At 42.9% G+C, this 27,800-nt stretch overlaps 1 protein-coding gene across 9 annotated transcripts in view; it reads left to right on the top strand.

The window, feature by feature from the left end:
• The window catches only part of ENOX1 (ecto-NOX disulfide-thiol exchanger 1), a 536,440-nt gene that overhangs the window by 51,946 nt on the left and 456,694 nt on the right, over nt 1-27,800 (top strand). The window contains exon 1 of one of the 9 annotated variants that reach the window (XM_090025256.1): nt 3,603-3,621. The exons of the other annotated variants lie outside the window; for them this stretch is intronic. The gene's annotated coding sequence lies outside the window, so the exon portion shown is untranslated. Of the gene's footprint in view, nt 1-3,602; nt 3,622-27,800 lie in introns of those variants that run through there. 9 annotated transcript variants of the gene reach the window in all.

Below are 27,800 nucleotides of genomic sequence, written 5' to 3'. Positions count from 1 at the left end.
CTCAAAGGACCTTACCTGCAGGCCCTTAATCATGCGAGTGGACCTCCTGTGGACCCTCTCAAGGTTATCTGCATCCCTCTTGAAGTACAGTGCCCAAAACTGGATGCAGTACTGCAACTGCGGCCTCACCAATACTGAGTAGAGGGGAATTATCACCTCCTTAGATCTGCTCGTGATGCACCTGCTAATGCATGACGGAATGCGGTTAGCTTTACCTATCACTTCGTCACATTGATGACTCATGTTCATCTTGGAGTCTACCATGACTCCGAGATCCCTTTCTGCTGCTGCGCTGCTTAGGCAGGGGTGGGCAAAACATGGCCACGGGCTGGATGCTACCCACCAGGCCAGTCTATCTAGCCCATGGGGCCCCTAAAAAATTTGAAATTTAATATTGATATGCCCCTGGCTGCCTGTCATGTGGCCCTTGATAGTTTGCCAAAACTCAGTAAGCGGCCCTCCACCCAAAATAATTGCCCACCTCTGGCTTAGAGAGTCATCCCCCCAGTCTGTAAGTGTATTGTTGATTCTTTCTCTGTAGGTGCAGCACTTGACACTTACCTTTGTTAAACTTCATCCTGTTCTTTTCTGCCCACTTTTCCAACCTGTCCAAATCTGCCTGAATCTGTTCCCTTCCCTGCAGTGGGTTTACTTTGCCTCATAATTTTGTGTCATCTGTGAATTTGGACAGCGTGCTCTCCACACCCTCATACAAGTCACTGGTGAAGATATTGAACAGCGCTGGTCCAAGGCTTGAATCTTGGGGGACACCACTGCCCACATCTTTCCAGTCGATACCGACACGTTCACCACCACTCTCTGGGTGCATCCCATAAGCCAATTTGCTACCCACCGGACCTTGTAATCATCTATGACACAGCCACTTAGTTTATTTATAAGAATGGGATGAGGTATTGAAGGCCTTTTTGAAATCCAAGTAAATGGCATCTACTTTGATTCCTTTGTCTAAGCATTTGGTGACCTGATCATAAAAATAAACAAGGATAGTCAGGCAGGATCTACCTGCTAGGAATCCATGTGGGTGGTTGCTCTTCAGTATTATTTTTCCTGCTGGACTCCCACAAATGTGGTCCTTAATTTTTTCAAAGGTTTTTCTGAGGATTGAGGTGAGACTAACTGGCCTATACTTACCCAGCTCCTTTTTTGTCCCCTTCTTGAAAATTGAATGACACTGGCCCTTTTCCAGTCCTCTGGGACCTGTCCTGAGTGCCATGAGTGCTCAAACAGTCGTGCCAGTGGTTCATCTATGACAGTGTCCAATTCCTTCACCACCCTTGGATGAAGATCATCTGGGCCTGCTGATTTTGAACACATCCAGCCCCTCCAAGCGCCCCTTCACTAGGTTGGTGCTAACTGTTGGTGGGCTGATGTGCCCCTTGTGCCTGTCTATAGTCCAAATAGGAGAGATGTCCTTATCCACGTTCAGGAATACAGATGCAAAAAACTCATTGAAGAGCTCAGCTTTGTTCCTCCCATCTGTCACCAATTGCTCTGGTCTGTCCTGTAGGGGTCCTGTGTTGCCATGCACCTTGTTTTTGCTTCCTGTATACCTAAAGAAGGACTTTTTGTTCTCTGTAATTTTTGTTGCTAGCCTGAGTTCTATTGATGCTTTGGCCTTTCTAACTGACTCCCTGCAAGTATGAGCCAAGTAGGTATATTCCTCTTTGGGTGGGTATCCCCTGCTTCCACAGTTTGTATGCCTTTTTTTTCAACCCTAGGCTTTTCTGGATTTCCCTGTTCAGCCAAGAGGGTTTCTTGGCCCCTTTACCAACCTTGATGTGCAGTGGGATAGTCCTCTTTGGTGCCCTAAGGATTGTTTCCTTGAGAAACAGCCACCCTATGTGTACTCCCATCTCACCAATGTTCCTGTTTCTGGGTACCTCACTTGCTAATTTCCTGAGCTCATGATAGACAATGTATTTAGTGAGATTTCCTAAATTCATAGTGATTATGAATAGCAGCATGGGTATTAGATGGGTTTGATTAGCATGGGTATGAGATTTCATATTCATAGTGAGTATGCGGTTATAAGACGAGAGCCTTTTTCCCCATGCCAGTTGGGGGGAAAGCACACCTTGTCTTATATTTTAGTAAATGTGGTATTTCCAGTGTTGGTGCGTGTGAAATAGGAGAGGGAGCAGATGGGCAAGGTATGCTTCTTTTTGTAGTGTTCTCAGGAGTGCTGTGGTACAGATATACTTTTGCTAACTGTAATCAGACTCTTGGCATCTATTAAATTTTGTGGTTTGTCCCAGTAACTGCAGGGTTCAGTTTTTGCCTTATCAGATTCATAGACTTCTTATTTCATTGCTTTCAGCCCACAGACTGCTTGTTTGCTCAGACAACTTTAGCTGTGCACAATGTTCTGAAAGTATCTGCACCTTTGTCTCCCACCCTTCTGGTGAGGCTTCCTATATTGTTTTTACAGATGGCTGTGCAAAATACAACAAGGAGGCAGGTATTGTTTAGCTGCTTCTAGTCTCACAATTACTCAGTGCCATTTACCTTTCAGCCTTCCAAACAAATTTCAGTCTCCTACATGTGGTAAAATTGAACAAGTCCTTTCTTTTACTCAAATGACCACTAAAAGACTTTGTAAGCCATGGAGAAGAGGGTAAACTTAGGTCCCTGAATGGTAAGGATAATCCTGATGGTATTAATATCAATGGTACTCCTGGGAGCAAAAAAAGTAATGTGTGAGTTTTGCAAAACATTAGCATCGCCCCTGAAGAATAATAATAGCAGCTGTGCCATGGAGAAGACCACCAGGGAGAGCTATCTCCTTCTGTTCTAATATTAAAGATAGAGAACACATACATGGCATATCAGGTCCTCAGTATAGTTCAGGGTCCTCCAGTGTTCAAAATCATGAGTAACTTCCTGTGCATTGCCTCCAGTACATCTTTCTCCCCCACCTTTGTTTTTTTTTTTTTAAATAGCAGCGCTTACCTCCATGATGGTAACCCTGACAGGTTGATCTACTAACCCCAAACTTGTTAGCTACTGACGGGTAGTAATCTGGGGTGCTGTAGTGGCAGGTTTCCATGTTGCAATGGACACATGTTCCCCTTGACATGGAGAAACTTCCTTGTTGGTGTGCCACAGCCTCAGACGTGATCGCTAAGTAGATCTCTGGGAAAGTGGCCTTTGCCTCCCTGAAATTCTGCTGCCATTGCTGATCATTCCAGTCACAGCACTATCCTTTCGTGCCAATCAGTGCTAGTTTCCTGAGCCCAGAGATGGCAGTCTGCTGAGTGAAGCTGTTAGAGGAAAGGCTCATCTATAAGTCGCTGCTCGATTTCATCTCACCCTCCCCCACTTCCCCTTCCTTCTGTGTCCAGATGGGTTCTGCAGCATGGTGGCTGGCTGCCAAAGCTACCCGACTGTGTGATTGCACCTACATATGAAGCAACCTCATGCGTTAATGACTGTCAAGACTGTTACGCACAGCAGTGTTCCCTCTATGCTGGCTGACAGAAGTTTGAAAATGGCGCTGCCTTGCAAAAAAACGAAAAACCAACCCTGGCCAGATAAATCAGTAGAAGAAACATGGGGACTTGCTCATTTGATCTCATGTTCCAGAAGTCAAATAATTGCTGGGTAAGTATCCTAAATTGTGGTTTGAAGGGGAAAATTCCCAGAATGTATAGAACCCAGCAGCAGGAGAAAGTACCAGGCTCTAAAATACAGGGTGTGTCTACACGAAACATTTACTGCAGAGCTGCCTAATTAGTTCTGCAGTAAACATCTCATCATCTACGCATGCAACCCTATTAAGTTGCAGTGAACTAATAAACTCCTCAGCAGGATAGTACTCGTAAATACAAATACTATCCTGCTGCTGAGATTTTTACTCCGCAGCAGTGCACATGTAGACGCTGATGCGGCTGGCTGGGGCATGAGGGCACTTCAATGGGGGGGGGCTGCCTGCTGACTAGTTCCACACTGAAGCACCCTGATGCCTGAGCCAGTCCCTCTGCAGCATGTTGAGCTGGGTCAGAGCAGCCTTGGCTGGCAAACTGACTGCCCCCCCACCTCCTGCTCCAACCCAGCTCAAGATGCTGTGGTACTGGGCGCACGTTCAAACAGTATGCCTGAGAGCAATAAGCTGGTGCAATGAGTGTTGGAGTTTATTGCTTCAACTTAATTGCACATGTTGGACGTGCCCACAGAGTACTTCTTTCAGAAGGAGGCAGTATTGTATGTAGACACTGATTCCAAAGAAAGCAGATTAAAAACCGGTTGTGTGGACACAGTTATTTTTAGAGTATTTGTTCTGCAGCAGTTTGTGTGCAAAAACCATAAAATCCCAGGTCTTAGTGCTGGAATCCAAAAATCAGATGCGAGGAGCCAGAGGAAAATTATTTCCTGTCTCCACCCAAACAAATCATGGCTTTTAAGTATGCTGGGTACATTCTGTCACCGTGAAGTTTATCTTGCCCTTACCTGCAGCAGGAGTAAGGAGAAATAGTTCCACATGTAGGAAAATATTTCCATACTGTTATTGAGAGATAATCTGAGACTTTCTGTTGTTTGGATCAAAAGAGTAAAGTCAGAAGCATAGGCTGTGGATGGTTCATATTTTATTCTTTTCAAAAGTTATACAATTTTATACCTCTCAAAACTTTAGCACAATCCCCAGTATTAGTGTCATTGTTGCTTCATGGAAAATAACTGGTAAGGTCAGTGAACTGGAGTAACTTTTCCCTGAAAGCTACCAAATACATACATGGGGGGACCTCCTAAATTTTTTTCTTCTAAGGTGCTAGACAGCATTCCTAGGATCTGATCTTTGCCACCTACTTCTCCAAGGCATAACTCGGGACTCTGTCCAGTAGAGCACTTAAGTGCCTGCCTAAATTCCCCATAGTTTGTCCATGTGCTCTATGTTGCTGGATTGGGGCCATGTTCTGAAGCATTACCAGTAAAAGCGTTTCTTTTCAGTTTGCCTGCTACCCAGAGAAGGTTCACGAAGGTCTTTTAGGCATTATCATCCATTTTTACCCATGCTGCTAGCACACAGCTATTTTTCTGGATGACTTTGTCATCTAATGGTGTACCAGGAAAGCTGCTCAAGCAGTGATGAACAGTTTTAACCATGCCCTGGAGATGTGTTTTTATCAACAACCTTGAGAGGAACAACCTGACTTCCCCTGTGAGTTACTAGTGAGGAGTTCTGGGGTCAAAGTAGGTATGAGAGTGACAATTTCTCTTCCTCCAGATTATTTCCTCAAGTTTCAGACGATGATCTCTCTCAGTCTTGGCTAAGAGTCAGCTGCAGATCAGACTTTCTGTATCTTTGTGTAAAAATGGTATTGAGTACAGAACTATTGCTGTGGTCAAAATAGAGGGGAAAAAAAGCCCTATAGGATATCAGTGATAATTCTTGGTGTAATTTGTCACTGATAAAATCATGTCCATGCATTACCGAAGTCTCCAATATTTATTTTTTCTTTCTCCCTAGCTGTTAACAGAAGTTCTTAAAGGTTGGGATTAGGGATCAGATCCCATCACACAATTGCCCTGCCTTTCATGCCGCATGCATGGCAGGACGTGATTTTTGGGGTTCAGGTCAGATCCCAATTGTGCCTTATTTATCAATGTAGTGGGAACCCAGGATCCTGATCTCAAGATTCCCTGCACAGGCAAGTTGAAAACTGGGTGACCAACTATGTACTGATTTTCAGCGAACTCTGGAATCATGCTAGGGCTCAAACTGGCGGCAGTGTGATCCCTAGAGCTGGTCAGTGATTAGCAGATTGTCACTTGGTAGGGACCACACCAGGGCCATCTTGAGCCCCTGTGTGGTCCCAGGGCCAGCTGACAGTCAGTGGATTGTCAGCTGGTGGGGACTGCACCAGGGGCCAGTTAGAGACCCTGTTGCAGACCTTGCTCTGCTACATGTTCAGTTTAAATCATAATGGAAACTATCCATAAAATCATTACACGTTTTTTGTGTAATATTTTTGTGGTTGGTTTCCCTTTTTGTGGTGCCGTTAATTCCCTGAACATGTGGCCAGATTACTATTTATGACCTGATTAACAGGCTAATTGTACCTTAAGTGTAACATCTGCACTGGGGGCCTTAGTATGTATCTGTTGTAAATTTGATCACATTTATTAACACGCCCACACGCCTACTTGTTGGAGTTACAATTTTTAAATTAAAGTTTTTAAATTCACTTTAAATACTATCTCTCTTTGAACACAAATTAAGGACACAGGATTAAAGTTGAAAATTGTGGCTGATAATTAGGCATCATCCTGGTGGATATATCATGATGGTATATAAAAGAATAATGTGTGATCTTACCTTTTCCAAGTGCCTGTAGTCCTTTGGCACAGGAAGATGAGTTGAGGACAGAATGTCAGGATGATTTTCATCCTGAGCTCTGAATTTGCTCTTTGCTTGCTGTTGTGGATTTGTGTCAAACTGTTAATACTTTAAAGTTGACTTCTTCTCTGGTCTGATGCTTTAAAAATGCCTAGCTATGCTTTTGTCCCATTAATTTTTGATAGTTTGGCTTTCTGCTGTTAAGCAGAAATCAAGTGTCTTGTTTTTATTCTTCTTTACCTTAAGAAAATACTTTAGATGCTAAACTGAAGAATATACATTTTAGTGTTTGTTCCACTTTGATGAATACTGTACTGTAGACTATTGGTTTATATATTTTTATGAATTACAAAAGTATTTTTTGGTGTTTTATGTATCTACTGTTTATCCACACAACTGTCATCTTTTTCCTAGACAGTCTTAAATGTCATGATTGCCAATATTTCACTACTCCTTAGCTAGATTTACCCTGTGCAGCTTAGCCATTTTGTTAAATGTATGTCTGAGACTGACAAATTTCAATTAAAGAATAAATTGACCCTTAGTTTCTTTTCCCCTAACACAATTTGCTACTTCAAAAATATTAGTCCGTTATGGAAACATATAAAACTGATGTCCATTTGTTTTGTGTTGTAAATCTGGCTCACATATTTGCTACCTAAAATAAGTGCTTAACATAAAGAAAATAATTTCCCAGAGGGAAACACTGCTGTGTGGGAGAAAAATATGTTTTCAGATCATCTCTAGAGCTTCCAAACAAAAGGGAGAGGAATAAAACAAGCTCTACTTGTTTTAGTAGGTCTGTAAATGCTGGGTGATACATGTGTCCAGTCAGACACATTTGAATGTTTTATATGTTCATGCATTTTTTTAATCGAAATGCATCGTGCAGTGAATATTTCAGAATGGCACAGACTTTGTGTGTATGGTGTTAGAGGCAGGTTAAATTGGACATGATTTACATTCTTTGCAACCCAACTGACATTTAGTATAGAATTTAGCCTATCATTTCAAATGCGTGGGCTCTGTGCTAGGTAGTTTGGTTTGTTATGATAACCTGGAGAGAATAGAAATGTGTAAGGTTCTTTCTCCTGTTTTCACTGTTTTCATATCAGTTGTTGCTCCATGCTGTTTTTACTGTGTTTTATGAGACAAACTGAAAAATGTACTTAGCCAGTACAGGCAATTAAATGTATGCTGTCTTTTTATTTTGTATGCATATCCTTTCACAGTTAAATGCAATGTATGCTGTCCTTGTTTAGTGACCTGGACTTGGGCTGTTTCACATTCAGTGCAATTTGACCATGAAAGAAGGAGATCTACATCTATACTTATGCATAAGATGGGATTGTTAAAACTGGGATAGCAAGGTTAAGTTAAAGATTGTATTGTCTTCTCATCATTTGTAGGCAGAAAAAATTTCAATCCTGAGATACAGGCTAGTTCTTTGTAAGGCCCTTGACCAGCTAATAAATGATATGGTTTAAGAAAGACCTGCCAAGCTGACAATTAATGAGAATTAATCCAGGAAGGAATGTTTTTAAATTTATAGTGTATGAAACTATTGTCCCCGGTTTTCTGCTGCTTCTTTTTAAAGTGTTTAAGCATTGGGAATCTGTCAGTGAGCTGCAGGTGAATTAATCTGAAATGGTTCTAGAAATAGGAAACTTGCTTCCTATTTTGTGCATATTTTTGGAAAATGTTTGGCATTTTTAAAAGGAATGGTACAAATGTAATGCAGAAATGGGTTTGTGTATTATTCACTGGTTTTTATTTTCTGGAGATTTTTGGCATGTAGATAACTGTACATATGTAATTTATATAAACCTGTATCTGTGTGGTACCTACTAGAATATGTATACTTGTAAATTGTAAAATACCTATCTGAATTTCTGAGGTGCACTCTTATTTACTCATTTACTAACCCCCCCGCCCCCAAACCCCCTGATTATACCTTCTTAGTTGACGGTGGCAGCAACAGTAACAGCAATGGCAGTGTCTCTCAATTTGATATGTTATCCTGTGATAATTTCTTAGTGATATAAATGTTACTGCTGCTTTCTTGCTTTCCATTGTGGAGGGTACTGCCAACCACCTTCATGTATGAACTGCATATACTATTATGAGGATATTTATATTATCATAATGCTCAAAAGTACTAGTTGTGAGCCAGGACCCCACTCCACTAGACCATGAGTAAAACACAAAAGCAAAGAGACTATCTCTAAACCAAATTGCTTAAAGTTTGAGGCACAAGGCAAAAGATGGATACAGATGGATGGGGTAGTATATGGAAAAAATGACAGCATTGGGCAGCAGTGTCAACACGTTAGTAATCTGTTGTCAAGCTTTTTTTTTTTTTTAAGCATTGGAGCAAAGGAGATTTTCAGAAAGGTTCGAAGCATAATGATGCAGCTTTGCAGATATTTGAGACCTTTCTCCTAGGCATGAGAGTCTACACAGAGAAAAAACATAAAGGTGTTTGCTTGAAATTTTAACAAGCAGGCATCATGAACTAATGAGAGGAGCTGACTTCTCCATACAGAAGGAGAGATGATAGGTAAAATGAGGATAGGCTGTGAAAGGCCTTGGAAGTGAGGTGAAGTAACTTCCCTTTGGCATGACAGTGAAAAAAAGACCATGGGTGGAATATAAAGAGAAGGGTAACATGGTTACACTAATAAGTTGGGAAAAACATCTTTGTAGCAGTGTTCTGAATTGATGTGGGCAGTCAGGACTACATTTGTCAGGGCCAGCAGTGAAAGATCACGATGAGTGCTTGGCTGAGATATTTAGCTGTGTGGGTGGATATGAAAGGTCATATCTTAGAGATGTTTTGCAGAAATAATCTATGAGCCTTAGACAAAATTTGGCTGTGAGAACTTGGGGAGAAATCAGAGTTGAGGATAATGGGGTTGTCCATAACTGGGAGAGTACATTATTGGAGGGAATGATACTGGAGAAGAGGGTGTACATTAGAGGCAGATCTTCCTAACTTCCAAATTGCGCTTCATTTTTATGTGTCTAAGTGGTGTGTATGTAGTTGCTTATGTGCAACTTTTGGCACTCGTTCATATTTGAGCTTTCCACCTGCATACCTACATTTGTTCTGTGCTAGTTTTATGAACATGCTTAGAAGACTGGACTATGGCCATGTGTGCTTTGGAGTGGAATAAGATTGCCCGAGTATGTGTGTAATTCTGTGCAAGTCCCTACAACTTTAGTTGGAGAAAAAAACATGGCTAGTGACTGATGGTGGGAGGAGTTGGACAGCTTTCCCATGTTTCAGATCAGTAGTCTAGTAATTATAGCACCTACTCTGAGTTTGGAGACCCAGGTTCTAACCCTCTTTCATGCAGAAGAGGTTTCACCCTTGCCTGAGTTCTGGCCACTGCTTTTGCGCTCAAAGGCTTTGCTGCACCTTGCATTTAATGTTTGTTGGATGAAGTGGATAAAAGCAGTAGGATAACTTCTTCCCCATGGGTTCTCTAACTTTTACTCATGGCTGTCCAGTGGGCCAGTTTCAAAAAAAGGTCTGGATAGTACTCTGGTCAATGTGTGGTGATTGGGGAACTTTTCTAGAACCTTTCTGGAACTTTTCAGTGTTGAAACCCATCCTATTCTTATCCACCCATCCCTGTAACCTGTCCAGATCTAGTTGTAGGCTGTCCCTCCCTTCTAGTGTGCCCACCTCTCCACACATCTTAGTGTTATCTGCGAATTTGAACAAGATGCTTTTTGCCCCCTCGTCCAAGTTGCTGATGAAGATGTTGAACAGTGTGGGCCTGAGGGACCGAGCCCTGGGGAACCACACTGGCAACCTCCCTCCAGCTCTATAATGACTCGTCCACCACCACTCTCTAGGTGCAGCCCTCCAGCCAATTTGCGACTCATCTGACTGCATAGGCATTGACACCACAGTCGCCTAATTTTTTAATGAGAATGGGGTGAGAGACAATGTCGAAGGACTTCTTGAAGTCCAGAAACACTACATCCACCGTGACACATGGATCCAAGGATTTTGTGACCTCGTCATAGAAGACAACTGGGTTGGTCTGATGGGACCTGCCCCTAATGAACCCATGTTGGTTGCCCCTAAGCATAATCTCACCTGCTGGTCCCTTGCAGATGTGGTTCTGGATAACTTTCTCAAAGACCTTCCACAGGATCGAGGTAAGACTAACAGACCTATAGTTTCCTGGGTCCTCCTTCCTCCCTTTTTTGAAAACTGACCACATTGGCCCTTTTCCAGTCCTCTGGCACCTTGCCAGTGCACCACGAGTGCTCGTAAAGCTATGCCAGGGGTCCCTCAATGACCTCTGCCATTTCCCTCAGCACTCTGGGGTGGAGATCATCTGGACCTCCTGATTTGAACATGTTCAGTCCCTCCAGAAGTTTCCTGACTAGGTCTTCACTGACCCTGGGCCTGGCTGTGCCTCTCCTGGCTCCGTCCAGAATCCTGGTGGGGGTGATGTCCTGTTCCCTGCTCAGAAAAATGAAGGCAAAGAATTTGTTAAAGATGTCAGCTTTATCACTGGGTGCGACCACCAGCTTTCCAAGCGTGTCCTGCAGGGGCCCCACATTACCTGATGCCGCCTTTTTACTCCCTATGTATTTAAAAAGGGACTTCTTGTTATCTTTGATTTGGGTCGCTAGTCCCAGTTCTGTCTTGCCTTAGCCTTCCTAACAGCCCCTGTACAGTCTCGAGGAATGGAGGTATAATCCTCCTTGGTGATGGTCCCTCCCTTCCATTGGGTGTTTGCCTCCTTTTTAGCTTTCAGACATTCCTGAATGCCTTTGAGCCATGGGGGCTTTTGAGCACTCTTGCCCCTTTGATTCACATTGGGACTGTCACCCTTTGGGCTCGGAGGATTGCCTCCTTCAGGAACGACCACTCTTCTTGGGCTTCCAACTCAGTGCCTCACCAACTAATCTCCTTGACACATTGAAATCGGCCCTCCTGAAGTCCAGGGCTGCTGCCTTGCTTCAGGCTTTTGACACCCTGTGCCGGATGGTGAATTCCAGTAGGCGATGATTGCTATCGCCCAGGTGGTTGAGCACCTGCAGTCCCCTCACCAGGTTGTAGCCTGTGGCCAGGACCAGGTCCAACAAGGCATTTCCTTTGGTGGGACTGTGCACCTCCTGGGTTAGGTGGAGGTCTTGAATCTTGGCTAGGAACCTACGTGAGTGGTCAGACCTGGCTGAGTGCTTCTACCAGCAGATGTCTGGGTAGTTTAGGTCACCCCTGATGACCATGTCCCTTGACTTAACTACCTCTGTGAGCTGACCTGAGAATTCCTGGTCCAGCTCTTCCTCCTGGTTGGGTGGTCTGTAGTAGACACCCACAGTTAAGTCCCTTTCCCCCTACCCATGTGTATTCTAACCCAGAGCACTTCAGCCTGCCCCTCCTCTGACCCAGTGCTGTTTGCTGAGGACATGTATTGCTCTTTGACGTAGAGCGTCACACCGCCACCTTTCCTCCCCAGTCTATCCCACCTGTATGGCTGATAGCCCTTGATGCTTACCACCCAATCGTACACTGAGTCCCACCAAGTTTCACTGAGCCCCACTATGTGTGGGTTTGTGTTAGCTAACAGGAGTGCAAGTTCATCCTGCTTGTTCCGAATACTATGAACATTGCTGTAGAGACATTTAAGGCCTCCTGTGGGTGTATGCACCACCCCCCTGATCCCAGGACTATCCAGACCTCTGCCACTTACTTACCTGGGTACTCCTTGTGCTCGTTGCCAGTCTTGGCTGAGAAGTGTTGTCATTTCCTTCTGTGGCCCCATCCCCTGGTGAAACTAGTTTAAAGCATGCTGTACGAGATCAGCCAACCTGAAAGAAAAGACACGCTTGCCTTTAGGTGAGAGGTGAAGCCCATGCCACCTGAGCATGCCCCCTGCATGCAAATGTGGGTCATTGTCAAGGAACCTGAGACCTGCCTGGTAGCACCAACTCCAAAGCCACCGGTTGACTGCTCTGATGTAGGCCTTGTGGTGCCATCCACTTCTACTTACTGAGTGAATAGAGGAGAATACCACCTGCACCCCCGTCTCCTTGAGCTTGGCCCCCAGGGCTTCATAGTCTTTCATGATGCTGGATGGACCGTTTAATGTTGGTAAGTTTTTGGGGGGGTTTTTTTGTTTTTTTTGTTTTTAATAGGGGAGTACAAGTACTACAATAGCAGGAAGAAGCCTCTTTCATATTCAGCCTGTAAGGGTGAAGTTACATGTTACACTTAGACTATACTAAAGGCACTTTAAAATGCAAGCATCCATACAGTAAAGCTCATTACTTTGTGCCATGTGCTTTCTGAGTGTCTCAAAGTTATGCTGCTTTAGGTGAAAGTTAACTCTGAGCTCTGCTACCTAGCTCATGTTGAGGTAATTTCAGCTTCCTCCACAGAGATAAAATGAGCAATTTGCAGTCCCCTGGCCTCCCTGAATGCACTGCTCTCAAACCTCCCACCACCTCTCCCAGAGCAGGGATAGAGCCCTGGTGTTCTGGCTCCTAGCCATGCCCCTGTTCTCTAGCTTTCTAGTGCCAAGTTAGTTGTATAGGCAAGAAATGGTATTAACCCTTAATGTGTTAACTCACAGAATGTTCTAACTTTAACACCAATTAACATTACATGGTTTTAGTATGGTTTATGTGTAATGTGTCATTTTACCCTAAATGATGTCTCCATATCTGAAGCAGAGCTGCTAGGACTCAGCAGAAATGTCCTTTGTATTCCTTGACATGAATGGGGATTGCTGCCATGCTAGCTTTGAAATAGATTTAAAAAAAAAAAGGATTGGGAGGTGAGGGGGTTGGGATTTCAAGAGGTTCTTTAAGGTGAAGAAAGGGCCTATGAGTTCAATTTCAGATTTTACCCAGGTACTAGATCCTTAGCCAATATAAACTGGCTCCCTTTAAGTAAATGGTGAGGCCAGTCTATACAGAAGATGGCCTGACATCTACAAAAGATCTGTATTCATGTCAGAATTTACATGAAAAAATACACTATTAGATAAATTGGCAAACCTGAATGAGACTTGCTGTTGTGACCAATTCAGTTGTAAAGAGCTATTCCCCTGCTGCCCCCCAAGTAGAACTTTCCAAACAGCTCCTGAAATTGAAAATAATGTTTAGCACAAATCTGAGTACAAGACTACCCTGTGAACTATTTGATGCATCATAATGTAATCTTAGGTCCCTGGAAGGCTTTATACTTAAGATGTAATTAACCAGTTAATTGCATCTTAAATAGTAACCTGGCCACATGTTCAGGAAATAAGCTGCAACTTGGTTCCATAAAATATGTGTAACTGTTTTGTGCCTGGTTTCTACCATGCTTTGAATCGAACGTGTGGCAGGGTTCCTGTCATGCAACCTGATGCTAGCGGCATGGTGGAGCTCTGGGACCAGCCCTTATGTGGCCCCACACCCAGCAGCATCTCCAACTGAGTCCAATATGGTCCTGGACCTGAGATCAACAATCAACTGATGTTTGTTCCCTCCTCTGGTTTCTGTGGGAAGAAGTGTGTATAGTGAAGCAGTTTGTTTTAGCAGGGATTTAAAAAAAAAGATATGTTAGAGTCCATTATACTGGTAGGAAGAAGGAAGAACAAGGATGGTTAGTGTAGAGCCAATAATGTTAGCTTTATGACAGTTGATTGTTGGTCCTAAACCTAGGATCACACTGGTTCACCGGGTACGCAGCTTTCTACTTGTTGAAGTTGGGGGGAGCCCAGGATCACGATCGTGGGCTCACCTTGCACCGACAAATAGTAATGGTGTGGCTGTGATCTGATTCTGATCCCATAATCATGAGTCTTGCCATGAACGTGTGGTGTGGCAGGATGCATGGTTGTTGGGATGAGGGAATAGATCCTGTTGTGCCATTAAGTGAACATGTTCCAGAGCCCTTGTGCAGATCTCTGCATGTGTGCAGATTTAAAATAAATATGTAAATAAATAAGTTCTGTTTATACTAGACTTTACAAATTCAAGTATGTTTAGAGTACTTGGTTTATGTTTCAAATGATACTATTCTTAAGAGTATTGGCTACAAATTAAACTGATTTTAAGTTAATGAGTAGAACAAAATCATGTTTTTAAGAAAAATAAAGGCTGCTACATCTCAGAATGCCCTTCACTCGTTTATTTTGACAAGTGTTGTTTTTAGGGTGCTTCATAGTATTCTAGTAAACGTACTGTAAGACACATCTAACAATGTTTTAATGACTAGTGTCCTTGCTTCATCCTTCTTATGTTAAATCTACAAGAGGTGATGCTGTGTAAAAGAATTTTTTCATTTTATGCATTGAAATTGGAATTAACAAGGTTCTTCTGTCATGCATAGTGCCTACTAGATTGTATCTTGAATCCTTAGGCTTGGTAGAGAACATTGTAAAGGTTATGAGCTACTTTCCTGGAAGCACTAAGGTCCCCTTTTGCGGCTTGAGCAATGCAGTAGAGAGACATTTTGAACATGCTCTGAATGGACAACTGGAGATATCCACAGTGTGGGGGAGGAATCAGCTGTTGTACATCTGACTTTATTGGCTTTGCACCGGCTTTTCTTGTTCCTTTCCTTCTGCCAGTGTACTGGGCTCTAATATATATTAAAAAAAGATCCTTACCAAAACAAACTGCTTCACTGTATGTACTTTTCCACCTGGAGAGCAGAGGAGGGAACAAATATGTGACAGAGATTTGGTTGCATTACTCAATGGATTATTAGAAGGTGGCCGGATACTATGGTGATGAGAGCTTGTATGTGGCAAGTCTGGGGTACAGTGTTGATGGCCTTAAGACCTGTTGAAGCTTCCAGTAGTTAGAGCTGCCCTTAGAATCAGGAACCTCATGAGGTCTTGTCCAGCCCTGTGCTCAAGGCAAGACTGATCACGTCTGACTAAACCATTCCAGCCAAGTGTTTGTCTAACCTGCTTTTGAAAATTCTCAGAGGTAGAGATTCCACAACTTCTGTGTAGATACCCTTTTCTCTGTAGCTGTAGGGGACAGGACTGGGAGCAATAGTTTCACTCTGCAGTAAAGGAAATTTAGGTTGGAGATTAGGAAGAACTTTTCTGACTGTCAAGGTGGAGAAACACTAAAACAGGCTATTTCCATCCTATCTATAATTGCCCTTCAGATATTTGAAGACTATTATTAATTCCCCCCATGGTCTTCTCTTCTCTATACTAAATAACCCTAGTTCTTTCAGCCTTTCTTTCTTTTTTTGTAAGCCATACTTCTCAGGCTTCTAGTCATTTTTGTTGCATTCCACTGGACTCTATCCAGTGAAATTAGTCCACGGTTTTCTTGACGTATGGGCCCCAAAACTGGATGCACTATTCAAGATGAGGCTCCATGTCATTCCAATTTGTACTAGAGGTGGGTACAGCCTGTAGCTAGCTTTAGGACTTGGGGTTAGGGATGGAAAGATGGCTTTCGCTACCAATGTCTCTTCTGTCCATTCAGTCAAACTGAAGTCTGCTCCAATTCAGCTAGGTTTATTTAACTGTGGCAGGCTTGCTCCTTTTACCCAGCGTGCCGGGCTTGGAGAAGGAAACTTTGGATTGGTGGAACATTTCCACCAATCTGGCAACAGCTGGGAGAGGCTTGCCCTGCCCCTGCATGGAGCGTGGGGGGATTCGAGGAGCTCCTGGGCCCGATTGAAGACTGCACTTTGCAGGTCTGGTAGACTTCAGGGGCGGGGCCTCTGGTGTAAATAAAAGCCTAGTGTGCTTAGCATGCTGGGCAGATGTGGTGAAGGATGGTGAGGAGAGAGGAGCTCCAGAGAAGACCATCATCAGGACCCCATCTGAGTCTTGATGGTGTGCGGATCAGTGCATGGTGCCCAGTCTCTGGGAGGCCCTCGAGGCGACTTGAGCCTGCAAATCTGGCAAGCGGCTGGGTGAGGTGGTGCATGGATCGGCACATGGAGAGCTGGCCCTGGGAGCAGTTCGATGCTGCTTGGGCCCCACACGATGCGCAGGTTGGTACATGGAGAACCAGCCCTGGGAGCAGCTTGAGGCTGCTCAAGTTAGCCCTGGCTCTAGGCTGGATAACCAGAGCCCTGCTGTGTGGCTCAGCATTATACTAAAAGAGCCCTGGTGCCCAGAGAAAGGCCCAGGAGGGGGAAAGACCCACAGAGTGATGCTGGGGAACTGGAGCCAGTGAGGGCTCGGCTCTCATCGGAGCTCCCTGGGTGCTCAACGTGGGGCATAGGGCCCGGACGAAAGGACCCTCAACTCGAGGCCAATGGCTCCAGGAGGCCTGAGATGGTGTGGGGACCCAGAGGCCAGATCAACAGCCCCCAGAGGAAGGACCATGAGCTACCAGGAACCCGGGTCCTGCAGAGGAGGTGCCCCCGGGCAAGGGACCCTGTGGGGAGTGGGCAAGGGGGAAGGCCCCACATACTCTCCACTGATGGAGGGGAGGAGACCCCAGATATACACTGGGGAGGGTTCTGTGGAACCCCCAGGGGGCCTAAGGGGAGAAGACCGTATCCCATTTGAGGGAGCAAGTGGTTGGAACCCAGATAGGGTGTGTAATATCTGGTATAGTTATGTTTCCTATTTGCTATCTATTGTTGTTGTTGGTGTTATAAATAGTTGGGTGTATTAATTCTGTATAATGGACTCTGTAAGGATGTCTTTATTAGCTAACCCACTTGTGGTATAAACTTGCTGGATTAACTGTTCTGGCATCCACCCCTCTTCTGGGCCTGAGGCATGGGTACTTACCTGAATGCCCTCCCTAGGGCAGACTTCCTCTTGCTAACAGACCTTTATATGTCTCTTTGTTTCTACATCTGTAATTATATCTATCTTAGAGAGTTTTATATATAAACGTTGGTAACTCAATCAGTTGTATAGAGTTCAGAACTTTGCGGTTCTGAACTTTTTCCAGTCAACGTACCCCTTGGTCTCAGAGTAAGGCTTCACATACCCCCTTTCAATGGGAAATTAATTTTTATGTCAAGCTATGTGTAATCATGTATTGTAAAAACAGCAAGATACTCATACAAAGACTTTTTCATTTTAAATCAACTTTATTTATTCCATACACAGAAAAAGTTGTGGAACCCCCCCCCTCCCCCCCCCCCCCACTTGGTGTCAAATGCCAAAACATACCAAAACTTCTTAGTGCAAGCACAACTGCTGCTTAGTATCAACCGACATTTTAATTCTAGGCAACGTTTTCAAGAGAGCCAGACGCAAGTCATGTTCAGCTTTCAGTTAGTTCCTCGCTTTGTTTTTTATTGTAAAAAGCACAGAAAATCCTGACTTGCAGAGCTAGGCTGTGACAAACGGAACTAGAACTTGGTAAGGTTGCTTGGTCAGAATGGGAAATGCCTCCCCAAGTCTGCATCAGAATCGATCCAATTTCATTGATTCAAAATCAGCACAAAGCTTCTGATTATTGAGCAAATCAGGTAGCTTGTCTATTGCCAGGTGGGCATCACTGTTTTGTTCAAGAGAAACAGTAAAGGGGCTCCTTACACAAATGTTGGCTACCTGAATAGTCAGGATAATTCCTTCAGTGGTGATAATTTGCCTCCAGTGCTGGCTCCATCTGGGGAGTAAATCCATGATTGGAGAGTGTGCCTCTTGTTTCAAATCATTTTTGCTTGATTTTTTTAATAAAGCTTCTGGATCTTTAGCATTCTCAAGGTGGACAGTCTGAAGGTGCTCTTTAAGTCTAGATGGCTTCATATATCCATTGCAAGGTACCTTTGAGCAAAGGAAGTGTTGTGGCTTTTGCAAACCATCTGTATCAAGCATGAACATAAAGCCATACTATACATATAAATCCTGTAATAACGCTTCTTTGATAGGATAAATTGATAGGCGAAGCAAAAATTCAATCCTTGGAAAAATAGTAGAAAGTAAAAAAAAAAAAAATAAATAAAATTATAATGTACATCATAGGTTGGTAATAATGTAAAATTGAACATAGGTACTTACCAAAATGAAAGGAAAAAGTAGATATACAGTTACTTGTGTGGAACCACCACATGTATAAAAAAAAACCCATGTAAAAAACTCAAATACAAACGCAACAACTTTGAACATACAACTATGTTCAAAGATTGACTTTACATGACTGAGTGATGGGTGTTCAGAGTGATGTTTCCAGTGTGAGGTTGAGGCATGGAGCAGGAGCATGATATCTGGTTTCCATCTGCGTGCGTTTTTTTCGGCAGTAAAACCCTGGCAATTTCAAATGTCAAGACTTTTTTTAGGCCCCTTGACCTGTGTTAGACAATGTATGAAATGTATCTCGTGTATCTCTGATTCAGAACCACTGCTATAGAGGAAAGAGGGATCCACCCAAAATTCTGGCATTCTCCTCGCAGCACCCCCTCCTGCCTACCCATCTGATCCGACTGAGAATACGGCACACCCTTGGGTGTACCCAGGTTACATAACTGTATGTGAAGAAGTTGGTTGATGAACTGCATGACTTGGAAGTCCTCTTCCTTTCTCCTATGAAGGAGGAAAGAGAGGATTCTGGTGTTTTTTTTTCTGGCAAAATTAGCAAAGTAAGGAAGATTCATGAAGCGTTGCAAGAAAAGATTTCTCAGCTTAAAAAAACTATTGGAACAAAAACAAAGTATTCTTCCAAGGCCTTTCTGTGTCTCTTGTGCTGCATGTTGAGTGCTTAAACGGGGCTTACATAAAAGCTTACATAGATCATACTTGTTTCGATGAGAGAATTTCAACTGGGGAGAAGACAAGAGTGTAGTTAATAAACTGAACTAAGTCTAAGAAAGCCAAAAAGGCATTCTCAACAATATATGTAGCAGCTGGAGAGATCATTCCTGGGGAGGTGAAAGATTTAATGAGGCATTTCTATATTTTTATATCAAGTCATATACATTTCATCTACTTAACTCAAGAATGACCATCCTGGACCTTTTGAAGTGCAGTGAACAATTTAGAATAAATAATGATGATGATAAAGGTGGCTGTTTGCCAGTTTTGAGAGGTAAATCCTGGAGGCCATTAAAGCTTTTAGCCCAGATCAACCCTCTCCACCCCACTCTCAAAGCTGGCCCTGCAAACCCAATAAACATGATGAGCAATGGGTCCCCTGTGAACATTTATAACCAGTTGGGTGAAGTATTTCTCCTGTTATCATAAGAATCTTTTTGGTCGAGCTGTCTGAGTAGACATTCCTCCGTATTATGTAAATCTTTAACTGATTACTTTTGCAAAAGGTCTTCCAAAAAATTTGAACTAAATATCTTCAAACTGGTTTATTGAGACCAGGTGAGTTTTGTTAGGAAAGATTTGTTGGCAGGCAATCTGTAAAATGTGACATCTGTTTAAAACATCATTAAAACTGTTCTTTTCTTGCTGTGATCTTGGCTTTAGCCTTAGGCACTTGATAAACTTTTATGCTGATTTGTTTTCATCCTTGTCTATTAAGAATGTCAGTTTGCTACACTGTTTTTGTTCAGGAGTAGCATTTGGTATCTCTAGCAGCTATGGTCAATAATACTTGATTTCTTCTAGTAATATTTGTTGGCTGTCCACGCAGACCTTGGGCACTGAGTCGAATTAAAGCAACTTATAGTGGATATGATAAAAGAGATTGCACTTGCAGATAGCAAGTGGCATATTGTCCCATAATTGGAGAAGCTAATAACCGTAGTAACTATGGGAATAGTTGATAAAGTTTGACTCGACATTCTCTGCTGTATGTGCCAGATGAGGCAGGGTTGATATGAGTGCTACTCAGAAGTTTCTGATTTCTGTGCTTCTAAACTATTGACCAACTAATGCTGCATTTTTATGCTGATTATAGTAAATAATGTCTCTGTATGCCTGCCTGCATGCATACAATGTGTACATCCCTAGCCAAGGATTTTTGACCTCTGGGAGGGGGAAAAAAAAATTGTATAAATCATTTTTGTAGAATATTTGAATAGTAGTTAAACTTTTTTTCTGTCTTCCTTGTTATGCCCTCTCATGGAAAGTATTTCAAAGGCCACCTTTACTACTGAACTTGGAGTAATTTTCCCATTAGAAAAACAGGGCCAGATTCTTCAGTCTCGTAGCTCCATTGAAAGTAGTGGAATAATGCCAGCAGAGCATCTAAGCATTATGGCTGCTCGCAGATGTGAAAAGAAAAACCCAAAGCCAGTGCATTACTTTCAGTTCAAGATGTCTCCATGCTGAGCACAGCACATGCCCAGAAGAGGCACCGAGTCAGTTTGACCCAGCTCTCCCAATGTGTGTATAGATTGTGTGCTTCAGCGGGGCTTTTTGGCTCTTATATCTAACAGCTAATTAAATCAGCTATTAGATACAAGTGTGAAAAAGCCCTTCTGAAGTGCCAGATCTTTCCACCTAGTCGGGAGGTAAAACGAATGTGCTTCCTTTTCTGGTAAAGCGCTAATTTATTTATTTATTTATTTGGGGGGGATCTTACACATCTGTCAGTGCCCTATGGCTTCAGTCCCAACTTTGCCATGAGCTCAAAGTAAGAGGCAGTGTAGTGCAGTGTATTGAGGCCAGGGCTCTGAGGAGTCCATACCTCATTTTCCTCTGCATGAGGAGCACATAGGAGCTCTGTGGAGCAGGATTCCTCTCATGTGCTATTACCTGTGATGCACAGGGATATAAAGGAGGTGGACAAGATGGGGGCTGGGAGCAAGTTGTATGAAAACAGGTCCTGTGGCACTGCTGTAGCTAGGCTGCATATGGGCTTTTATAAGTAAAAGAAGAAGGGTTACCAGTCTATTCTGATCATGAGAAGTACTCGACTCTGGTACATCACACTGAAATACCTGACCCTGATGGATGCTGTCAAGCACTTTCATGTCCACTCATTTTAAAGGGAGCTGATTATCACATACAAGGCATACATAGAAAAGGAAGAATTAGATTCCTGTCAGATAAGTCTATATACAGAGCTTTGTGTGACTTGCTACAGTAAGTGTGTTAGCAGTTATCATAGGAGTGCTCCTCCCCTTCCTGATCATGCCCCATATCATCTCCTTCCAGGATCTTTGACATATCTTTTCCACAGGATCATAGAAACCATTGGCCTCAAGGATGAAGCTTGAGTGTACTGAAAGGCGTATTATCATTCCTCTTGGCCTGTAAATATAGCACTCGCTCACATGGGCATTGGAGTGACTGCTTTCTGACCCTATCCATAGAGCTTGTTACTTTGCCCTTTCAGTTCCATTCAGTAACATGTAATTTCTCTCAGCATTTCTGACCAAGCAAATCAGAGCCTCATTTGCTCAGAGCAAATGATAACCAAGACTCAGCATCCTTGGCAGCAAGCTAGATCTTGATTTTTGCATCAGAAATCCTGGACTCAGCGGTATTCTGAGGTGTCAGACTGGAAAGCCTGCCTTATTTTAAGTGTTACAAAATACTGGGTTTTAATTTAATATTATTTACTACATCAATCTGTGTATTTATGTGTATATATCCCATCCCTCCCCCACCACACCACATGGACTGCTGATGTATTCTGTGTGTGACCAAGCCACAAGCTTCTACCCTGCTCCCCCCCCAACCCCAGAGACATGCCACACAATACCTACCGCCCCTCTGTGTGCAGCATGGATGTACTATGATGCATGGTACAGTTCCCCACCCCACCATCCAAATGTGCCATGCAGCCTTTCCCTATTCCCTCCCTTGCCACATAGACATGCTGGAGCATACTGTCCTCCCTCATCTCTTATGGTAGGTGATTCTTGCTGCATGGCACTGGTGTGGGTGCCACGTTCCCCAAGCCCTCCAGCCATAGACTCCCAGATTAGTATACTGGTTCTTGCCCCTAGTGTGAACGGGGAAATCATAGTCATACAGAGTAGGGCTGGAAGGGACCTCCATAGGCCATCTAGTCCAACTCCCTGCCTGAGGCAGGATCATTCCTATCCAAACCATCCTGTGCAATCTGTAATTTTATGGATTGTATGGAGAAGGGGAAATTGAAATTCTGGGTAAAACAGAGGTAACCCACCAGCAAATGTTTGTCAAGAGTCCCCCTCCTTGTGTATATATGGATAGATGGTGCTCCAGCCTCTAGCTTTTCAGTTCAAGTTATAGCAGCTTCTTTTTAAACTTTGCCGTTTAGTCCCCCAGGTGTGCCCAAGAGGATGTCATCACAAAATGTTAATTTTTCTCTCTCTCACTTTGAATGACTGAACTCAGTCGTGCCAGCAAAAGATCCGAGCGGTGGGCCTTCCCCATTGCAGTGTTAATGCTCTACCCTTCATGGCTGAGAGGTCTTGTCTATGCTTATGACATGTCTAATCAAATGGAATTAGTGGGAGGATAAGTACTGTAACTTGAGTTGTATTAAAAACAACATGAAAAATGGGTTCTCTGCATGGTCTCCTGGTGTTCACAACATTATTTAAAGGGCCTAATGTGCTGTCATACATGATTTATGCAATGTGAACGTATTGCTATTATATTTGGTGCAGAGAGGGATGTTACAAATAGTATACTGTGATTTGAAATATAAGATGATGTGAATGATAAGAGGACATATCCTATAAAATTGGTTCACGGTAGGGGGAGCATATATTTCAACAGGGTTTTTTCTGATGAGAAATGGAGGGCCATCTACCTACCTATATTCTTCTGCAATGCAAGTTTGCATTTTTTTTCTTTAGGGTATGTCTATATTACTTTCTTCATGCTTTCAGGAGCTCCCTGCCCACTTGTGACAAACCCAGGAATGAAGTGGTAAAACTGTTGCCCTTGAGATCTTTGTCCCTGACGTTGTTGATAGCTGTGGCTTGCGGGGTGCCTTATGTGTTTGATGTGGAATGTACAGGGTTTGGCATGTACAGCAAGATGGTGTGCTGTAGAAATGGTATAGATGTGTCCTGAAATGAACATACTCTACAGGACAATCTTATTTCCAGGCTTTATTAAAAATTCAAGAAAAAGCTTTGAAATATATGTAAATGGATTTGTTTTGAGAAATTGTTTTGAATGTGTGGATTCTCTCAGAATTCAGCATAATTTTTAGTGATATGTTTGTAGTTTCTTTGTGGGACATAGTGATTGTTATTGATTTATCACAAAAGGAACTTGATAACCCCTTGCTCCTTTCTAAAATTATTTTTTACATTACTGCATGGGCATGTAAGTGTAGCATGACTGTATTGCCATTCCATTCGCATACTTCTCAAAGTATGAAATTTAGGTGGGGGGAAGGAAGCACCTTTTAAATTTTTTGCTAAAACTATAAAATTACCATGGTTTCTTCCCTTCAACTGGAAAATAAGTTCTTTAACTAACTCTTCTGAGAGCTAAATGCTGTTGCTTGGATTAGCCCGGAGGGACTGCTGTGTGTGTAGATTTCCTTGCTGGACTCCAATTAAACCAAACCTCGAGCCTTGGCCTGACCAACATGGCTGCAGTGCTCCTCCCAGCCTGTCACTGTAGAGCTGGTCACCCAGGCTAGTCAAGGCTTTTTCAAAGCTCCTAGCTGTTCCTAGCTCTCCACCCACTCATTGGCCCTGGAGTCACTGGTCAGGGTCAGCTGACCCTCCCTTTCCTCTATATAAGCCCCTACCTGGAACAGGAGTGTCTGGGTATCAGCCCAAACTACCTTGCTGTTCCTTTTGCCTTGTGCTCTGATTCTGCTTTCTGCTTGATTTTCCTGCCTTCTTGAACCAGTTTGCATTTTGCCTCTTCTCTTTGCTTGATCATCTTGGCTTCTTGACCTGTCTTGTTTTCCGACTCTGCTCTCTGCTTGATCTGGCTTCCTGACTTGGCTTGTTCCTAGACCCTGCCCTCAGACTGACCTTCTGGCTTCATAACTTGACTTGTTGCTGGATTGTGCTTATATCTCCTGACCCCAGTCAGCACTATGATCCCCAAGTAGACCCAGACCTGGCCACCCATGACCTGGCATGACACACCTACTATGTAGTCATTTACCATAACTCCGAAGTCCAGTAATCTACGTGCAGCTCTCCAAGGTGACATAGGAGTGTCACATCATCCAGCTGGATAGAATAGGTTAGAATACCACTGAGTAAGATATTTTCTCAAAAAGCCTGGACAAGAAGCCACATTAGACACTTTAGGTCCAAATTTGCATGCTCAGGTCAAAAGTAAGGAATCTAAATGTTATACTTGATCATCTAAATAAATTCGCCAAGTGCTCGTAAAGACTGAGGACACACAACTTTGAAAGTAATTTAGAAGTTTAGGCCACATTTCAATGTTCCTGCAAGGTGGCAGTCATGCCATCCCAGGGAAGAATTGATGCCCTGCTTGAGCTTGCTGAGGGAAGACAGTAGTCAGAATTGCTATCGTCTGCTGAAGTACTCTTTGCAGTCCGATTCTTTGCCATGCCCTTTGTTTTCTTTCTATCACAGCTAGAACCTAATAATGTTTTCTCTTTTGCCTGCATGTCTTTCTTAACAGCACATCTTTCTTAACAGCCTAATGAGAAAAAATAACTCTAAAGTAATTTTTTAATTTTTTAGTATGATTTTTATAGATTTGCATTTATTCAATGTTCTATAAATATTTACAACCTTATTTTGGGTTGTTGTGATGCACAGGAGCCATAATTGTAGCTTGCCTGCGTTGTATTAGGTCTGTACAAACAGAGAACAAAAACAGTCCCTGCTCCAGAGAGCAAAAACAGCAAGTCATGAGCTCTTTAGCAGGAGCTGGTTTGACGCCAGGAAACATGGAAGGAAATGCAACAGATTGATTCGGGAACTTTCAGGTCATCCTCCTATGGTCAGTTGGAGCTTTGGTTCCTGGATAATAACAGTCTTTTGTTTAAGATGGGTTGAGACGTTGTTTGCTTTTCCTCCAGTACATACACAACTGCAAGGAATTTGAATTTCCAGTCTCACTGCTAAATGACATCTCTTGAAACAGGCTACAGAAATAATACCAAGGAGAAGACTACTGTCATCTTGTTATATAGTTACGTCTTCTGTACTGGTTTTATAAATCTCATTTAAGTATCAAAACAACAGAAGAGGTTTTTCTTTGAATAGCTTTGTTTTCTATATGCTTTGTTTAATCGGAAGTATAAAACCACTACTGTTTATTAGCGTTGTGCAGTAACATGGTTCATAACTCTATAAAGCCTCCAGGGAAACCTTTTTTGAAATGTTACAGTGGGCTTTTTTATAATTTAGGATCCCTCAGATATTGATAGGTTTGTTATTATTTTATTATTATTGTTATTTATTATTAGTTTCCTGCCAAAGTAAAAATTTTGCAAGAGTAGAACGATAACTTAACATGACCTACAGTGAAAATCTGGCATGTGACTTGTTTTTGATCTGACATTTGCAAATGGTGTATCAGTAGGTCCTTGACAGTACTTACATACACAGAGAAAGCAAGAAAGATCAACATAAAAATTCTTGCAGAAAGCAGAGCAGAGTGACACCCTAATAGTCTATAAAGGTGCCACTCTGTCCTGCCTTTTGCCTGAAATTCTTTCAAAGCTCTCTTGTTTGTTAATAGTCTATAAAGGTGCCACTCTGCCCTGCCTTCTGCTTGACTTACGGCTAACATAGTTAGCTATCTCTCTTTGCTCATAGAAATAGAGGTTAGAGTTTGTATCACATTAAAAAAAGAAAAGGGGAAAAATATAACCTTATTTTGATATTTTTGAATTGACTGACAAACTCCAGGACAGAACTAGATAATACAGATATGCAAATTTTTAAATATTCAGAAGATGAACTCACTTCTTTTCATTTGTAAAATCTTGGTATGAAAACCTAGCATACAAAAACTAATCTAGCAATGTGCCAAAGTAATTAAAGCAAAGTAAATAATCTCCAATGTTCTTATTCCCTGTAGAAATTGTTTAACATCTTATCTTTCAAAACTAGTTTTCCGCTAATTCATGATGTCTGTATAGAGCTCTTCAGCATTCAGGTGAGGTGGTTGTTTTTCAGTGGTGTGAGAATATCTTCTAGTTGTTACGGGGGGGGGGGGGGGGGGGAGGGGAGGCGGTGTTAAGTGCTTTGGATTCTGCATGAGTGCTGAAAGGACTTTTATCATAGAGTGGAAATACAAAGCATTAAAGCCAGTGACTGGATTCCCTCAGTTGTTTGCCATGGGATTTTTAAAAGGAAAGAATTTGTCTGACATGTTGGTTCTTCATTGGGTGGCGAGCTTTTGTTTTAAGTTAGTGAAGTACCAGTTGTGCACCAGCATTGTGCTTTGTGGCACTGCTGCTGCCTGAGGCTTGGGGTTTGGGGCTTGGAGCCTGAGGTCTGGGGTCTGGTGTTGGTCTAAGCCAGGAGTGGACAATAATTTTGGGCGGAGGGCCGCTTACTCAGTTTTGGGAAGCCATCGAGAGCCACATGACAGGCAGCCAGGGGCAGATAAATATTAATTTCCTGAATTTTTTAGGAGCCCCTTGGGCTGGATAGTGTGGTCTGGCGGGCTGCATGTAGCTTGTGGGCCACGGTTTGCCCACCCCTGGTCTAAGCTGAATTAACTGAAGTTAGATCAGTATAAAATTTTGAAGATAAAGATCAGACTGCCTTTTGGATTAGGCTGGTTTTTTTGGTAGGCATGCCATAAATGAAGCCCACCTGCTCCTTGAGTGCCGCTCTGATTCCCTTCCCTTGCCAAATCTGCTGCTCTGCTTTTCTGTTTGCAGCCCTGTGCTCCCTACTTAATCTACTGTTCTACTTTCTGCTTTCTTCCCTGTGCTTCCTGCCTAATTTGCTACTTTGCTTTCTGCTTCCTGTCCTATCTGCCACTGGGCTGCCCGTCCTTCCCCCAGTCTGTCACATGCCACATAATGAGGCTGCCCATGCCACTTGTGGCACCTGTGCAGCAGGTTGGCCATCCTTGGTTTGGATGATCCATAAATATTAAGCCCCAATTACTTTTTTAAAAAGTAATAGTTGCACATTTAATAAGAGAGGGAATGTTATTCCCTGGGCCATTGCCAAATGCCAGTTTGGGTAATTACTGAAAATTATTGATACCTAACTTTCCTGGGCTGTATGGATCAAACACAGTACCCTTTGTTCACTTTCTGACTTAGCTAATAGTCCGTGTTGTTTCATTTTGTTAATCAAAAGCTACATTCTGCAGAGAAGATGAAGTCTAACTGATCCAGTAGGGACTTGAGTTCAATTTTCTGTTTTATGGCAGACTTTTTGTAGGGCTTTGGGCAAGTATTTATAAGGTCACTTATGACTGGATCCACAAAGGCACTTGGGGTTGTTGTGCTCTGATCATAATGCCTAATTTTAGGTGCCTGACCTCTGGAGTAGAATCCATGGTCTTGAGTTAGATGCCTTGGTTCCTTGTATACCTGTGGTGCTCAACTTCTCTAGCTCATGGGGGCTTTGCACAGGTCTGGAAATTTAGTGGCAGGACAAGTGGCAGCAACATTAATGTGTCCATTGCTCCCACACGGGCTCCATCTTGGTCACCCCTGCTGGATGCTACTA

Source organism: Crocodylus siamensis, chromosome 1, assembly GCF_052110815.1.
Source record: "Crocodylus siamensis isolate JL-2025a chromosome 1, ASM5211081v1, whole genome shotgun sequence".
Lineage (NCBI taxonomy): Eukaryota > Metazoa > Chordata > Crocodylia > Crocodylidae > Crocodylus > Crocodylus siamensis.
Note: the sequence above shows the minus strand (reverse complement) of the source record. Positions and strands in the feature narration are given on the sequence as shown.